The sequence below is a fragment of the Mauremys mutica genome, unplaced genomic scaffold (genome assembly GCF_020497125.1).
Source record: "Mauremys mutica isolate MM-2020 ecotype Southern unplaced genomic scaffold, ASM2049712v1 Super-Scaffold_100199, whole genome shotgun sequence".
Classification (NCBI taxonomy): Eukaryota; Metazoa; Chordata; order Testudines; family Geoemydidae; genus Mauremys; species Mauremys mutica.
In genome coordinates, this window is record NW_025423286.1 from 845,762 (window position 1) to 864,043 (window position 18,282).

At 48.2% G+C, this 18,282-nt stretch overlaps 1 non-coding gene across 1 annotated transcript; it reads right to left on the reverse strand.

Annotated features, from left to right (window-relative positions):
• Positions 1 to 9,543: 9,543 nt before the first annotated feature.
• Positions 9,544 to 9,617, reverse strand: TRNAT-AGU. Its single transcript has one exon. It is a non-coding gene; the product is annotated as a tRNA-Thr (tRNA).
• Between the last annotated feature and the right edge of the window lie 8,665 nt (positions 9,618 to 18,282).

Consider the following 18,282-nt stretch of genomic DNA (forward strand, 5'->3'; position numbering starts at 1 on the left):
ATAATTCCACTTATCTGGGATTTAACAAATTGTCTTCCATGGAGCAGGGCCAGTTCCAGTGTTTTTGCCACCCCAAGTGGGAAAAAAAAAAGCTGCAATCAACTGCAGCTCTACCTCTGCCGTTTTTGGCAGCAAGTCCCTCCCTCTGCTGCTGATGCCTCCCCTTTCCATTGACCACCCCAGGGACCTGCTTGCTGTGCTGGTGCCTGGAGCCAGCCCTGCCATGGAGACACTGGGAAGATGGAGGAATCAGGAAAATACCATGGATTTGTTTATGTTGTAAGTGAAGCATAACTGAAGCAGATTTGGTTTGAAGTCACTTTTCCCTGACTGGGAATTGAAGTGAGGCTGTGGCAGTGAAAAGGCCAAATCCTAACCACTAGACCGGTAATGATGTTGTTTTTCTTCTCAATTATGTTACACTTTCTTAGGCTACTTTCTATCCAATTTCTGAAGCTGCTCCATTATCCATTCCCTGAGGGGCTAAGAGCAGAAAGTGCAGGAATCCCTGTACTCAGGGTCACAACCTCAGCCCAGCCCAAGGCACTGAAACAAACACAAATGATGCTTCCTCCAGCAGGATCACAGAGCAACACAAAGAAAACCCATGAGGAACAATCCTTCTCTGCTTTCATTTCCCCCATTGCAACCCTCTCAGCAGCCGACTCTTGTGGGAAGGACACTGAGCTGATAGGAGCTCTGGCATAGAGACCAAGGCAGGGGTGTTGCACCCCCCTCAGTGTGAGCTGATCACATTCTGACTCTGGAGGAGGAGGGAAAGGCGATGGCCACATGATGGGGCCAGTATGTACCACAACATGGTTCTTTTATGTGGGATGACTCTGAACATTGACTGATCTCCACTCCCTTGGATTTGAAGAGATGTTTAGTTGTGCACTTAGGAGGCTGAAGCAATTTTATGGATGGTGACACTATGATTAAAGGGTTATTTAATGTTGTAGAAATTGTTAAAAACACTTAGCTTAAACTGGAACTGCCTGTTATTAAAGGCTGGTTTCCCCACATCAGTTCCATAAGCTCTGCTAGAAACACCCTGGGTTCTCTCTTGCCTTGGAGGGAACTGCAGGGAATCATCCCCTGCTGTCCTTGGCTCCAAGCTGGTTTTTCTGGGGAGGGGACGTGGAATTGATTTGTTTGCTGTTGAGAAGGGAGCCAGGCCAGTTCTCAGGGAACGAGAACTCCCAGCATCTTCCCAGCCCAGCCCAGGCTGCTGCCCTGTCCCAGCCTCTGTTCCCCTGGGGGCCCTGTGTGTTTGACTCTAGAGCAGGCCGGGAACAGCAGCTGAGGCAGAGGACAGCCTGGGCCAGGCAGATAAGAAGGAGTTTAGCAAACAAAAAAGGTAAAATGGCAGTGAAGTATTACCTTGGGCTCAATGGCATTTCTCCATTGGTCTGTCTGCTTTCGGGCAGGGACAATAACACGTCCTGCTGCATTCGATATTTCAAAGGGCAGTTTAGGATTTTCATTCTCACACGGTGCACAAAGCAGGACTCAACCTTTGGCGTAAACTAAACAAGCTGCCCACAGATTCTGGCAGCCACAATGAGCATTTAGGTGAGAGCTCAGACCTGCCCCTGTCCCAGAGGAAGACAGGGGTCATCTGTGTGGGGACTGGACCACTGACTTACCTGCTCCTAATTCCCAAACTTTCAGTAATTCTATTATCAGTGCCTGTGAGTGTTATTTAAACTATAAGAAAAACCACACTGGGCTAGACCAAAGGCCCATCTAGCTCTGAATCTTGTCTTCTGACAGTATCCAATAGCAGGTGCCCCAACAACCAGCCAACAAGGCACCACTGGGAGTTGAACCCAGGATCTCCTGTTTACAAAACAGATGTTGTAGCCAGCTAAGCCATGGGTGTCTAAAATACAGTGCCTGCCCACACCTGACTCTCTGCCATCAGGGCCTGACAAGCTTTGCTTGTGTTTGGATTCTGCAAAGCAGAGGAGCAGGTGACGTTTCCCTTACAAGCTGTGTGTGAGTGAATCTTTGGCCAGGTCTGCACTACAAAGTTCTTTCAGCAGAATTATATTGCTCAGGTGTGTGAAAAACACACTATGCTCCCTCGGTCAGCAGCTTGTGGCTGGTGCACACACTGCAATGCCACGTCTGGCGACAAAACTGCCCTGTTTTGGTGACAAAATAAAACAACTTCGATGAGAGGTCTAGAGATTTTTGCAGCAAACTTAAAGTGACAGAGTAGATGCTGCTGTTCATTATATCACCATAACTGGCCTCCTCCAGTATCCCACAATGCCTGCTGTGAACTTACCTGCCCTGCATTCCTGCTACAGAGCCAAGGGCCCCTCCCCTTTCATCGCTCTGGGAAGTTCTGACAGCTGAACCTGCTGCTCTGCTCCGGCAGCCAGGAGCAAATCACTGCCGTGGATGCTGCTCTCTCCCGCCCTGCGAACACAGAGCAGGGTGGCGGGAACTTCCTTACTTGGCGGGGGGGGCACCGGCATCCGAACTGTGATGCCCCCATGACACCCCTTCCCTCGAGGAGGCTCTTACCTTCTAAACAGGGACATCTGTTTTCTAGTAAAATCACTAAAAGGGAAGGAGAAAACTCGAAAGAGGTTCCTCCTGGCGCTCACGTCCTTGAACCCGAATACTCTCTCAGTCCTCAAAGAGAGACCTGGAGAAGGAGACTTGCTGAAGCAAAGCCACAGGGGTCTCTGAGGCTTCCCTGGCCCCTCGCTCCTGTCCTGCCTGGCTGATGTCAGCATCTCTCTGTGATGTCACCACCTCCCCACCACCTTTGACCAATAGTCTGAGGTCCTGTAAAAGGCCTTTGTGATGTCACTGCCACACCCCTCCCTTGCTGGGCTAATGTCCTGCCCCTGGCCAGGCACTTTGGAGGTTTGAGCAACTCCCTGTGGATCACCCCACTCAAGGAGTATTCGTTCTAGGAAGCAAGCCGGCTAGACAGGAAAACATCAGATGCTGCTCCCAATGCTACACTCAGTTTTTCAGAAATTAGTCGACTTGATGGCCAGAAGAGACCATTAGAGCATCTAATCTGACCCCTGCATATCACAGGCCTCCTGTATGATACAACAGCTACTTTTGGAGCAAACACATTCCAGAAAGGCATCTAGTCTTCATTAAATGACATTGGGAGATGGCAAATCCATCACTTTCCTTGGTAGCTTGTTCCTGTGGTGAATCATCCTCGCTGTTGAATATTTGTGTCTTATTTGTGTAACCCTTCTGCCGAGCCGAAACCATAGCAGCAAAGGCCGGGTTCAATACATAGGGGTCCCTTCCCCACCACATAATGCAAAACCAGCTCGAGCCCCCACCCAGTGACCTGGGAAAATCTTACACACACCCCTGGGCGCCTCGAGGAGGCAATACTTCCCCTCTCGCAAGCACAGAGTCTTGGTGTAACAGAAAAGGTTTAATTATATGATAAACAACAAGCATTAAATTGGGAAAGTACCTCAGCTAGAGTTCATAGGTCAAACCGTGAGCAAAGACCCACCCCATCAAATTGGGCCATGTCCTTCTCTCTGGGCCCTTGAGTCCAGCAACCCCCAAATCACCCACAATCCCAAAAGTCTCTGTCCCGGGTCAGTGCATCCCCAGAGTTCAAAAGTCTCTCTGCAGAGGTCCCCCTCCCCAGCCTGGGTAGAAAGGGGCACCTTATGTGGTTTCGGGGCCAACTGCCCTGCCTCTTCGTAGGGTTCTGCTTCCACTAGTCATCCCTGCAAACAGCTCAGCTCCGCTTGCTTTGTGGGCTGCTCCATTCTGCCAGCTGCTCTGGTCCACCAGCTGTCCTGTGAGCCACTCCAGCCTTCCTCACAAGCTGCTTGGCTCCACTCACCCAGTGGCTGCACCAACTGCTCCACTCCGCTCTGCCAGCTGCTCTTCTCCACGGTATTGCCTCAGGCTCCCCCACTCATCAGCACAGTACTCTCAGCTCAGCAAGTCCAGCTCTTCAGTGATTTCAGCATCTTAGTGATTCCAACTCATAGTAGGGGAGCCCCAGTACCAGTGAGTTCAGCTCAGTACCTGTATCTAGATTCTTAAGGGAATCAAAAATTAACTCTGACATTCCACAGTGGAGAGAGGCATAGGTGGAACTGGTGCTTCTGGCTCACACAAGGAGCCTGCACCCCCAAGTACAAATCTCTGTCCCCAGCCTCTCTCTTTTCAATGGGTTTTGGAACCCATGTGCCCCATCTAGCAAGTGCTATCCAGCTGACAATGAAACCCCCCATCACAAGACAATTTTGGAGTTCCCCATTTACCCAATCAGGGTGACAACATTTCATTCCTCCTGCCCCAATAACAACGAAATTGGGGCTCCCACAGCTGTGAAAATAACCATCCCATGCTGCTTTGCGGTATGCTAAGTGGGGTGGAAGTGCCCATGCAAATAACCGAAACTTCTTTCTGCACTCCCCATAATTTACCACCAGATGTCAGGGTGGGGCTCATCCTGACTCTGCTTACATTTGTAATATGAATTGGTCTCTTTTCAGCTTCCAGCCATTGGATCTTGTTATGCCTTTCTCTGCTAGATTAAAGAGCCCTTTAATAGCCAATCTTTTCCCTCCATTAAGGCCCTTCAACACTTCAATGAAGGCACCTTTCAATCTTCTTTTGATAAGCTAAACAGGTTGAGGTCTTTCAATAGCTCCCTAGAAGGCATTTTTCTCCAGCCCTCAAAACATTTGGTGGCTCTTTGCTGCCCCAGCTCCAATTTCGCAACATCTTTTTCAAATGAGGACACCAAAACTGGAGGCAGTATTCCAGTATCAGTCTCACTGATGCCGTGTCACCTCCTGTGACGTTATTGACATAATCTGTAACTCTATAGATCACCGTTGGGACCACTGTTCTATATTTGCAGCCAATATGGTAGGAAGGTTGTCGTGTAAGGGGTTTATGGAGAGGTTCTGATTGACTGATTATAATGATGCTATCTCTAGATGTGTATCATTTTTGTAATTGACGTTATGAATATTGGGTCTATGCTGCCCATATTTCAAACTTGTGCTCTGCTTCTGGGGAACACCCCAGCCAAACAAGTTGATGTCAGTTCTGCCTAGCTTGCTTGATGGCCCATTAAGTACCATCAGCTATACAATCGACCCATTGAGAGAAGGCAGATTCGCCTTGTGCCTCAGCAAGGTATGCAGGGACCTGCCTGTGGACAGAACTCAGGTTTTTCTATGCCACGTGCTGGATAGAGCGTCTTTGAGACAAAGAAAGCAAAGACCACATGGCAAGAGAGTATAAAAGGCTGATGCCTCATCTCCATCTTGTCTTCAATCCTGCTTCATATCTCTGGAGGGACTTTGCTACAAACTGAAGCTCTAGACAAAGGACTGAATGACCCATCCCAGCTGTGGATGGACTCCAGAGACTTGATTTGAACCTACAGTTTATTCCATCACTGCTACAAGCCTGAACCAAGAACTTTGCCATTACTGAATGTGAAGGGTTAAAAATCCATGTGCATTTTGTATAACAACCTGGTCTATGGATTGTGCCAGCTCTTTTCCAGACCCAAAGTCCAGAGTATGGTCAAAGGACCAGAGGCCTAGCAAATCATGATCAGCTAAGAGAAAGCTGGGGGTAAACAGAAAGCCTTGCTTGCTAAGATAGGCCTGGTCAGCAAATTGCCAGGTGTTGGAGCTAAGAACTAAAGAATTGTGTCTTATTCAGAATTGCAGATTGAACAAAGAATCCCTGTTCCTATTGTGTTACTCCCCTCTGTAGGGAGACGTTCTTCCCACAGATCCAGCCTTGAGTTTATGAGAAGTTGGCACATGTCAGTATAAGATATGGCATCCTTCCACCTCCCTTCCCAGGGACCATGTAGTAAGTTTTTTGGCAGAAGCGGGTTGTAGTGAAAGGAAGTTTGAGAAACTCTGTCATAGAGCATCTCCATTAATGAGCTGCAGTGACATAGACTCAATGTTTGAAATGTTGACTTGTCCTTAGCCTCTGAATACGTCTAGACTTGGCGCACTGTGGGTGATCTGACACTGAAAGTACAACCATGAAGATACCACACACCAGCCTTGCCTTGCTGGCAAGAATCAAGCCTCCACAGAAAGACACCCATGGTTTTCTAGCCCAGCTCCCTAAGCCTTCAGCCACAACCACTTAACACAGGGGCCTTTCTACACTCTGGTTCTGTTCTCACTGAAAGGTCATTTCCAATTGTTTGCTCAGACCAGCTTCCCCAGCACACTCACTGCTGTGCAGCTCTGTACGTGTGGCCATGGCTGAACAGCAAGAATTCCTGCCCATTTCCCTACTGGCTGGAGCATGGCTAGAGTGTGTTTGTGGTTAATGATGTTACTGTAGATTGTTCATTTCCTGCCTTGACAATTCAGACAGGCCCTTTTCCCGTCATATCGCCAGCACCTCTGTGATTCCGATAGCAGGGCAGGTTTTCTCTGGGCACTGAGATTTTTCAGGGAGTTGGTGGCTCCTTTCTTTCCTCACCCTGGAGTAAACTCAGCTTTTTATTCTATCCTTGATGACTCATGGAATAACAACAGCAGCATGAAGAGGAGAGAGAATAGCTCACTGCCGGGGGCGGGGGAGTGGGGAAGGTGGCCGCATCCCCTCTGTCTGACCATTGCCATTGCAGGAGAGAAGGTTTCAATGGAATCGAATGCCCTGGCTCAGACATGAGACGCAGGGAGATTTTGCTGATCATGGATCCATGCAAAGGAAATTGTGTCTCTGTGTGAAAATGGGGAGGGAAATGAAACACCCACATGGTGGTGTGTAAGGCAGAGGGGACCCCAATAGGATTAGAACAGGATAAGTTCTCAAGCAACATGTTTCTTACTTTGCCCATCTGTCAATTTTGATTATTATCGATGGAAATATTTTGCCATTGGGTTGTGTGTTTACACAGAAATTGACATTTACCAACAAATACATAATTCTTCCAGTCCTGCCTAATCTGCCCTTGGTGAGTTTAGAAGGACAGAGTCACTCTTCCCACTCCCCATGCCAGGCCTGTGCTCTCCAGAGTGTCAACTTCCTACACAGCTGAGATTCTTCCCTGATCTCCCCTCAGACCTCTGCCCCCCACCCCCACTTCTGGGATCCCCTCCCAACACTGTCCAACTCCCCTGCTGGCAAGATCTCTTCCCATTCCTTTCATTTCCTGCCTCCCCTCTGAGCAAAATCTCTGGACTGTTCCCACACTGGGAATTGAATCCAGGCTGCCTGTATGAAAACACCAGGAATCCTGGCCACTACACCATATGGGACTTGCACAAACAAAAATCCATTTACATATTCACTAACACATTCACACATTAACATTTAAAAGTAGCCATTCAAAAAACTTCAAAAACAGACTTCAAAGAGAATCTGCAGAGTTACAATTTATTTACAAACTTAACTCCATTAATTTGAGCTTGAATAGGGACTGGGAGTGGCTGGCTCACCACAAAAGCAATTTTCCCTCTCTTGGTATTGACACCTCCCCATCAATTATTGGGGGTGGACCACATCCACCCTGACTGAATTGGCCTTCAACTCTGGTTCTCCCCTTGTAAGGTAACTCCCTTCACGTCATGTTCCGATAAATATTTATGCCTGTATCTGCAATTTTCACCCCATGCATCTGAAGAAGTGGGTTTTTGACCCACGGATGCTTATGCCCAAATAAATCTGTTAGTCCTTACGGTACCACCGGACTCCTCGCTGTTTTCGTGAAGTAAAAGCAAAACGCATTCTGAGCTGATCTTAACCCTTTCAATGCCCTTACAAACTGAGATGCTTCTCACCACAGGCTGGCTGGTTGCTTTTCAGCCAGGCTCTCCCCTTTGATCAGCGCTTCAGTCGCTTGGTGTGGGGGTGTCTGTAGGCGGAGCTGGAAGAGAGAGGAAAAGCCTGGCGAACGTCTCTCCTTTTATCATGTCCTTTCTTCCCTCATGGCTTTGCCCCCTCCTTCAGAGTTAGGTGAGCAGCACTGCGTCTCTCCAAGCAAGGCTGAGCAATTCCCCTCGTGTGGCCTCGTGCAGGTGAGTCATTGCATTGTAGCTCCCTTGCTGGACAATGGCTGTTGATGGGTTGTTTGACACCCTGTCCGGGTGTTGGTTACTTTCCTTGCTGTTGCCACTGGGGAGCTAATATCTGGCTGATTCCCCCAACTTACAGCATAGTGACAACCACACTATACAATTCTCATAACGTCATACGCATGAATGGTATACATAGATGGGTAGAGAAATGACTTGCAGCAGATCATATCCTTTCCCTTGATATACCTTACAAGTCATGCTTTATATGTAAGATCACGATTATATGAAAATGAGGAATATGGGGGTTACAGCCCGCTCCCCGAAAGGTCTAGAATGTCACACTGAGATTTGATTTTCATTTCTTATGTAACCAACTTTGACTTCTGTGTCTAACACTTATAATCACTTACAATCTATCTTTCTGTAGTTAGTAAACTTATTTTAATGTTTTACACTGACTTGTGAAATTGTCCAAAATGCTTGGGAAAGCTGCTCAGATTAAAAAGGATGGTGCATGTTCACTTTCTTTTTGAGGAAGTGGCAAATTAATTAATGAGCTTGCACTTTTCAAGAAGTTTTGGGCAGTGTAAGACGGTACATTTCTGAGGTGCAAGGCTGATGGCTGGGGAGATATGATGGCATTCATGCCACTTAGTTGGGTGCATTGCTGCATGTTGTTGGCTGAGTAATCACAGCACCAGGAGGGTTTTGCTGTTTGTCACTAGTGCAGCATTGTAAGACACAGCCCAGGCTGGAGAGAGAAGAGGACAGAGCAGTCCCACTGTTTGGGTTGGTACCCCACAGATCCCACCACACAGAGACTCTCCTATGACCAGCCATGGTAATATTGTGCTTAGTACCTTGTAGCTCCAAGAGCTGCAGATGCAAGATGAGTTACAGTGACCTTGATCTTGTTTCCACGTTTATCTGATGCCTCTTTTCTACACTTGTCAGCAAAAAGACCAGTTTCTTTTGCAAGCATTTGTATGGCTAACCAGAGTCGGGCTTCTCCATTAACAAAAAAGATCGACCAAAAGATGACAAGAGGTGGCACGTTCAGCAAGGCAACACTGTATGCTGGATCTGCTTTTTATCCAGCAGGTCTCTTGGCAAGCTCTGCCATGGTGCCACTCGCTGGGACTTCTCCCGTAACTGCTCTGTGTTTCATCAACAACAATAAAATGAAAGGTGAAAGGACAGTAATTCTCCATTTCCTGCAAGCCCTGCAGAGAACCCTCTAGAAGGGTCTCTGTGCATAGATATTCCCAGCAAATTGCATGGGCGCATGACACAGGCTCTCGTGTCACAGGAATTGCAGTCTAAGCAACCACCTTGCCTACGCAATGGCCTTTTCATCAACTCCAGGCTGGTGACTTGATTCTCTCCAATGCTCCTCTGCAAAGAAGCCTTTTCCTTAGCAAGCAATTACTTGGATTGCCAAGGGAGGTCTGTTCTGTTTCCTAGGAAGACACAGGAAAATGTGAGTAGAGGAGACAGAAGCCATACAAGAAGGCACCACTGGGAATTGAACCTAGGATCTCCTGTTTACTAGACAGGTGCTTTAGCCTACTAAGCCACAGTGCCTTCTCCAATGGGGTATTTGCAATCATTCCACTTGATGGTCCAAGACTACACCTCCAAATTCCAAAGTACAGACATTCCCCATTTCCTTCAAGACTTGCAGATTTTTTGCTGTCTGGCTCTCTGTGCATGCAAAGCCACAGCTGAGTTGACAGAGGGCTTCTAACATGCGCTTCTCCCACAAGCTGCTGTGATCAGATACTGATTAGTGCTCTGTGTTTCAGTCACAGCAGCTTCAGCTCAACTCTGAGTCATGGTGACCTTTCCATCAGCTCCAGACTTACCATTTAACACTTTCCAAGATTTAGCTGCAAGGAAGGGTCTCTGTGTCTTGAACAAGCACTTACAAGGATTGTGCAGTGAGGTCTTTTCTTTGTATGAGAAGAGATACAAAAAAGGAGCCTGACAGACAAGTCAGGTTCTGCAAGGAAGAACTGTCAGGCCAAGCCAGGATCTCCTGATGAGTAGGAAGGTTCTTCAGCCAGCTCTGCCCAAAGACCACTATCCAGAGGCCACTTCCCACAGAGACTGATTATGGTTACAGACCCATCCTGAAATTAGAGCAGGATATTTTAAAGCTTATTCTCATAGTAAAGTAACACAATTCAACCATGTTGGCACAGCGGAGAAAGCACTCCGTCATTTCATAGTTATTGCTACTGATCTCACTGACAAACTTCCTTTTCTCGGGGCTGCTCCCAGCACTTTACGGAGGTTTTCCTCTTCTCTCTTCCAGCTGTGGTGATGGGACTGCAGCAGCTCCCCGGATGGCCGGCTTTGCTCTTTCACTTACATCCTTCACTTCTTTGGCTGAAGCTGTGTTTGCCACCAGTTTAATCCATGGCTGAGACCGCAGGTACCAGCAGCTAGTTACAAAGGCTCAATTCCCATTGTTGTGTATTTGGTTGTCATGGTTTTTGTTGCTATGGCAACTGAGTTAGATTATTATGGGTTAGCTCAACCGGTTTCAACTGGCTGAGTGAGCTCTCTGTATATCTGTAAATAAAATGGAGGTTTTGGTTAGCTGCCTGCTCTCTGGCCTCAAGTGATTGCTTCCTACACCGGCTGCCCCAAGGATATAACACTGGCGACAAGGGTGGGATCCTGGTGCTGCTCCAGTAACAGAAGGAAGTAGAAGTCAAGGTAAAGAACAAACAAACAAAAAAAGCTACTTGTTTGCACTGACTGTGAAAGTGAAACTAAAAATCATGGCTACTCTGACCAGGCCCCTGGAGCCTTTTGATGAGAATACAGAGCAGTGGCATGTGTATACTGAGCGTTTTGAGCTTTTTGGTATTGCAAATGACATTACAGAAGCGAAGAAGGTGCCAATATTCTTAACTGTTGTAGGGGCTAAAACCTACTCTCTGCTACGCAGCTTACTGCACCCTGTTAAGCCTGAGACTAAATCTTACAGTGACATTGTGGAAATCCTGGGGTCTCATTTCTCCCCAAAACCACTGGTAATTGCTGAAAGATATAGGTTCCACAAAAGAGACCAAAAGGAAGATGAAACAGTTGTACAATTTGTAGCCATTTTAAAAAAGCTAGCAGAACACTGTGAATTTAAAGAGATGTTAAATGATGCCCTGCGTGACAGGTTAGTGTGTGGCCTCTGCAGTGAAGCTATATGGAAGCGCCTACTGACAGAGGCTCAGCTTACATTACAGAAGGCTGTTGATATTGCTGTCTCCATGGAACTGGCTACAAGGGAGGCACAATACATCGGTGCATCCCCTAGGGTACAAAAAGTGTCACAAGAACTGACCCACAAAACGGTGCAGAGTCAAGAATGTTACCGCTGTGGTAAGCTGGGTCACCAGGCATCAGAATGCTGGTGTAAGGACCTGGTGTGTCGATACTGTGGCAAAAAGGGACACATTGAGTATGCCTGTAAACAAAAGAAAAAGAGGCCTGTGGTCTGGCCGACAAAAAGAGGAACCTTGCATACCCTAGAGCAGACCCAGGATGATCAAGGTGACACCTCCTCACAAGAGGAAGTGCCACTGCATGTTTTGTCTTTGGCAGCGGGCTCACATGAATACTGGGTAACCCCTTTATTGGAGGGCAAACCTATACGCATGGAACTAGACACCGGTGCAGCTGTCTCGCTGGTTCCTGAGACTGTGTATAAGGAAAAGCTACAGCATCTTCCGCTTAAGGCAACAAAAACTGTTCTGAAGATGTATACAGGTGAATCTGTGCCCATGTTGGGCACTATTGATGTTAAGGTGGAGCTCAATGGACAGGCAGCTAAATTGCCACTGTTTGTGGTGAGAGGTGACTACCCAGCCTTAATGGGTAGGTCTTGGCTTGGGAAGATTCAACTGAACTGGGCAGAAGTGCACCGGATGACTAAAGAAGAAACCAGTCTAACCCCTATTCTAAGGAAACATGCTGCTGTTTTTGGAGATGATTTGGGAAGTATGAAGGGAATCACTGTGACATTGAACATTAAACCTGACAGTCCACCAAAATATCTGAAAGCCCGAACTGTGCCATATGCCATCAGGCCAAAAGTTGAAGCAGACCTGGAGCGCCTGGTCACCAATGGAGTCCTAATACCAGTTACCCATAGCTCATGGGCCACTCCTATCGTTCCAATCGTGAAGAAAGATGGCTCTCTCCGGATTTGCGGTGATTTTAAAGTCACTGTCAACCCAGTGTTGTGTGCAGAGCAATACCCGCTTCCCCGCATCAATGACCTCTTCGCAGGCCTGGCTGGGGGACAAAAGTTCAGTAAGATTGATCTGAGTCAAGCATATTTACAGATGCACGTCGATGAAAAGTCCCAAGAGCTGTTGACTATTGTGACTCATAAGGGGCTTTATCGATACTGTCGCCTACCCTTCGGAATAACATCTGCTCCCGCCCTGTTCCAGAGGGCTATGGACCAGATCTTGTGTGGCTTGTCAGAAGTTCAGTGCTATCTGGATGATATCCTGGTCACTGGAAGAAATGAAGAGGATCACTTAAAGAATTTAGAGGCTACCCTACAAAGACTGGAAGAGTATGGCCTACGAGTTCGCAAAGACAAGTGTGAATTCTTCAAGCCCTCTGTTGAATATTTGGGACACATCATTGATTCTGCAGGTCTTCATAAGGCCCCTGCAAAAGTTAAAGCTATTGTGGAGGCTCCCCCACCTCGAAATGTAAGCCAGCTGCGCTCGTTTCTAGGACTCCTGAACTATTATGGAAAGTTCATCTCACAGTTAGCCACACTGCTAAAACCACTTCATGAGCTCCTTGGGCAGAACAAGGCCTGGAAGTGGACTGAAGCCTGTGATGTTGCGTTTAACAAAGCTAAGGATGCATTGCTAAATTCTGAAGTTCTAACGCACTTTGATCCATCCTTACCACTGCAATTGGCCTGCGATGCCTCCCCTTATGGGGTGGGAGCAGTCGTGTCACATATTATGCCTTCAGGAGAAGAGAGACCTATTGCTTTTGCTTCACGCACTCTAAGCAAAGCAGAAACTAACTACGCCCAAATCGAACGTGAGGCATTAGGAATTGTTTTTGGAATTCGGAAGTTTCATCAGTACCTGTTTGGGCGAAAATTTACTCTTCTCACAGACCATCGACCTCTGACATCAATTTTTGGACCCTACACAGGCATTCCCCCATTAGCTGCTAGTCGTATGCAACGTTGGGCATTGTTACTTTCAGCACACACATATGAAATCAAATATCGGAAATCCACTCTGCACGGCAATGCAGATGGCCTCTCAAGGTTGCCTTTGCCGGTCAAACACCAAGTTAGTGCCCAAAAGGAAATCTTCTACTTTGAACAGGTAGAGAATACACCCATCACTGCTACTCAGATAAAGAAGGCAACTCGCGTTGACCCAGTATTGTCCCACGTTATGGACCTGGTGATGCATGGAAAATCTCGACAAACCTCTCCGGTCTCATCTGACCTTGTTCCCTACATGTCCAAGCGGACGGAGTTATCGGTCCAATCTGGTTGTTTGTTGTGGGGGAGACGTGTCATTATTCCACCACCACTGAGATCACAGATGTTAGAACAGCTACATTCCGGTCACTGTGGAATAGTGCGCATGAAGGAAATTGCACGAAGCTATTTTTGGTGGCCTGGACTGGACAGCGCTATTGAAGAGAAGGCAAAAGCTTGTATGTCATGTCAGGGTGTGAGGAATGCACCCCAGTGGGCACCCCTACACCCATGGGACTGGCCTGAAAACCCATGGCAACGTATTCACGTTGACTTTGCTGGCCCCCTTGAAGGAAGCATGTTCTTGGTGGCAATAGATGCCCATTCTAAATGGCCAGAAGTCTCTATAATGCAGTCCACTTCTGCAGAGAGTACTATCCAAAAATTACGAGGACTCTTTAGTCGTTTTGGTCTGCCAGAACAACTTGTGAGCGACAACGGACCGCAGTTCGTTTCTCAGGAGTTTCAAAATTTTATGAAAGCAAATGGGATACACCACATCACGTCAGCACCATAACATCCGTCCACCAACGGATTAGCTGAAAGATTTGTGCAGACAATGAAAAACGCTTTGAAATCAGCAAGGGGACAACACTCCATTCAAAAGCGTCTGGATACCTTTTTACTTTCCTACAGAAACACACCTCATGCTACGACCCACGCATCTCCGGCCTTTCTAATGATGGGACGACAGCTGCACACTTGCTTTGATCTGCTGAAACCTTCTGAACCCCGACAAATTGTGCAACATCAGCAGCAATATCAAGTCATCAGACGGGCACCCAGAGCAAAAGACCGAACCTTTAGCCCGGGACAGCCAGTTTTGGCTCAGAATTATACTTCCAGAGCTAAATGGGTTCCGGCCACAGTCATCACTCAAACAGGACCTGTTTCCTATACAGTCCAGACTGCAGAGAATCTTACCTGGCGGCGACATGTAGATCAGCTGTTGCCAGGTCATGCCAGTCCTCAGGACCCATCTGCAGTTGAGGGGTCTGACTTCACCTCTTCTAGTGAGGGACCGAATCACGAGTCACCTGTTTCTGACTGTTCTCCTCCATTACTGCCGGCGGCTGAGATACCCCTTTGCCCAGCACGAGCTGATACCACCTCCTCACCTATTCGTGCTGCGGACACTGAGCCCCTAGTGCTTTCGGGTGCAATAACACCAGAAGTTCGCCGTAATCCACCTAGAGACAGAAGGCCTCCTCATCGGCTGGATCTTTAGCTAGGGCGAACCCACGGTTATGGGGCAAAATAATCCCCAGGGTTTAGCCAGGAATGGAGGCAGTCTACCCTCCTTCTCTAGTCTAGTGTGTGTTTTATTTAGGGGATGTTCTTATTAGGGGGGGAGGAATATGTTGTGTATTTGGTTGTCATGGTTTTTGTTGCTATGGCAACTGAGTTAGATTATTATGGGTTAGCTCAACCGGTTTCAACCGGCTGAGTGAGCTCTCTGTATATCTGTAAATAAAATGGAGGTTTTGGTTAGCTGCCTGCTCTCTGGCCTCAAGTGATTGCTTCCTACACCGGCTGCCCCAGGGATATAACACCCATCACCATCAGTGGGAGGTTCTCCTGGGCTGCCAGGGCTGCAGGATTTGGCCCATGGACAGTCAAGGTGCTACAGCAGCTACATTCTTACATGGTGAGTCCTGCAGCCTATTACCAAACTGCTCTGCCATAGTCTGCAGGGCAGCCTGACTTAATGAGAATCTGGCAGAGGAGAGACCATGGAGCAGAGAAGGAAAATGTCCTCAGCAGTCACAGCTGGCAGGCGCAGGAAAGACTGAGTATCAGACACACTTTTTCACCAGGACAGTAAATGTGCACAACCCCCTCCCAAGGAAGCCCTATCCTGCTCTATTACACTCTCATGGGATGAGAGGGAAGGTCGTCTCATGGATAAATAACCAGTTAAAAGGTAGGTATAAATGGTCAGGTTTCAAAATGGAGAGAGGTAAATAGTGGTGTTCCCCAGGGGGTCTGGGACAAGTGCTATTCAACATATTCATAAAAAAGGGGTAAACAGCGAGGTGGCAAAATTTGCAGATGATCCAAAACTACTCAGGAAAGTTAAGTCCAAAGCAGCCTGTGAAGAGTTACAAAAACCTCTCACAAAACTGTGTGAAAGGGCAACAAAATGGCAGATTTATTGATAAATGCAAAGTGATGCACATTGGAAAACATAATCCCAACTATACATACAAAATGACGAGGCCAAAAATAGTTGTTGCCACTCGAGAGAGATCTTGGAGTCACTGCGGATAGTTCTCTGAGAACACCCACTCAGTGTGCAACGACGGTCAAAAAAGCAAAGAGAATCTTGGGAATCATTAAGAAAGGGATAGAGAATAAGACAGAAAATATCATATTGCTTATGGACCCCCACATGCATTGGCTGCCCCTCAGGCAGGGGACTTATAGGCCCTTCTGCCAGCTGGTGTTGGCAGCAGCAAGGGCTGGGTTCAATGTCTAGGGGAGGAGAGCAGCAGAGACGCAGGAGGAGAGAGAGTCCTGAGAAGGAAGCAATGAGAGCAGAGTGCAAACCGACCAGCTGAAGGTCTCACAGGAGTCCTGCAATAACAGTAGCTTTAGGTCCCATCAGGGCTGCCCGGGGGGGTAAGTGGGGCAATTTGCCCTGGGCCCCGCAGGGGCCCCCACAAGAGTTTTTTGGGGCTCCTGGAGCGGGGTCCTTCCCTAACTCCGGGGGCTCCGGAAAACTCTCGTGGGGCCCAGGCCCCCGGAGATTCTTCCGCTCCGGGTCTTTGGCGGCAATTCGGCGGCGGGGGGTCCTTCATGAATGAAAGGTGACTTCATTGAAGTGTTGAAGGGCCTTAATGGAGAGAAAAGATTGGGTATTGAAGGGCTCTTTAATCTCGCAGAGTAAGGCATAACAAGACCAAATGGCTGGAAGGTGAAAAAGACAAATTCATATTACAACTAAGGCACAAATATTCAACAGTGAGGATGATTCACCACAGGAACAAGCTACCAAGGAAAGTGGTGGATTCTCCATCTCCTGATGTCATTTCATGAAGACTAGATGCCTTTCTGGAATGTGTTTGCTCCAAAAGTAGCTCTTGTGTCATACAGGAGGCCTGTGATATGCAGGGGGGCAGATTAGATGCTCTAATGGTCTCTTCTGGCCATCAAGTCGACTAATTTTTGAAAAACTGAGTGTAGCATTGGAAGCAGCATATGATGTTTTCCTGTCTAGCCGGCTTGATTCCTAGAACGAATGCTCCTTGAGTGGGGTGATCCACAGGGAGTAGCTCAAACCTTCAAAGTGCCTGGCCAGGGGCAGGACATTAGCACAGCAAGGGAGGGGTGCAGCTGGCTGATATGAGCGGGAGCACCGAGTGAAGGGAGGGGTGGCCTCCCCTGACATTTTTGCAGCCTGCAGGGAATGGAGACAAAGCAGGGGGATGCGGGGACTTAGGGCAGGACCCGCGGATCCGGTAGTGCAGGACCACGGTCGATGGAGGAGGAGAGAGAGTCCTGTGAGAGGAAGCCGCTGGTGGGAAGCAATAAGTGCAGAGTGGAAGCCAGACAGCTGAGAGTCACAGATATGTAGAAAACAAAGCAGTTGCAGATCCCATGGTGTAATGGGCAGCACTCAGGACTTTGACTCCTGCATTTTGAGTTCAAATCTCAGTGGGACCTCCTGGAGATATGTGATTTTGTTGCAAAGCCCTGGAGCTCAATGTGCTTGACTCCCCTTTCTCAGGGTGAACTAGAGTGAGTTTTTTCCCTCCTGCTGGGTGACTGATGCCCACTGGAGATAGGTCTTTGGTCTGGCTGGTTCAATGGGCTGGTGGCTATAGGTCGGGGTCCTAGAACTTAACAGTCTGGCTAGAGATTCCTGCAGGTTGACTGGATGGTTGTTTCTCGCTGCTTCACCTGATGTCCACAACTTTGGTCCCTGCAGCTGCCACACTCTTCCTCTTGCCCACATGGCATTTAAAGGAAGGAGGGCCAGGGCCAGGCTTCATAGTCAGGGCTAGCAGGGAGGAAGAGTCCCAGGCGGGAGCCCAGCACACCTCTCCTCCTCTGGGCACCTGGAGCAGAGGCGGCTGGTGCTGACAGCTCCAAGGGAAGGCTTAAAAGCCACAGGGCAAGGGCAAGGGCAGGGCAAGAGGAGGGCAGAACCATGCCTATGCATGGCCAGCAGACAGCCACAGAGACACCCAGCCAGGCTGCTTCCTGCTCCCTGGCATGCCGAACCCCCACTGAAGGCCACCCACAGACCAGCATTCGTTCTGCGGCCAGCATCACAAGGTGGTTGGAAAGCAGGTGGGGCCTCTGACCGTTCCCACTCAAGGGCTCCTTTTGGCAGTGGGGCAGGAGATATTTCCCCCAAGAGGCTCTTTCCCAGCTGCTGAGAAGCACAGAAGTACCCGGTGTTTGCTCTTGCGGTGAAAGGGGTTAATACATTTAGGCGGCCTGGCTAGCTCAGCTGGCAGCACCTCTGGCTCTTACTCTGAAGGTCGAAGTTACCATTCCCTGTTTGGGTGCTTGGGGATCCTCTTCAACAATACAACACACAATCTGCTTAAGCCCCCACCCAGTAACCTGGGGAAACTAGCCCTGGCCACTGGGTGCCTCTAGGAGATGATACTTTCCCCACTCACAACCACTGAGTGTAGAAAAGAAACTTTAAGAAAAAGGAGGAAAATCACCTTGTATTAACTTGGGAAAACACCACAATCA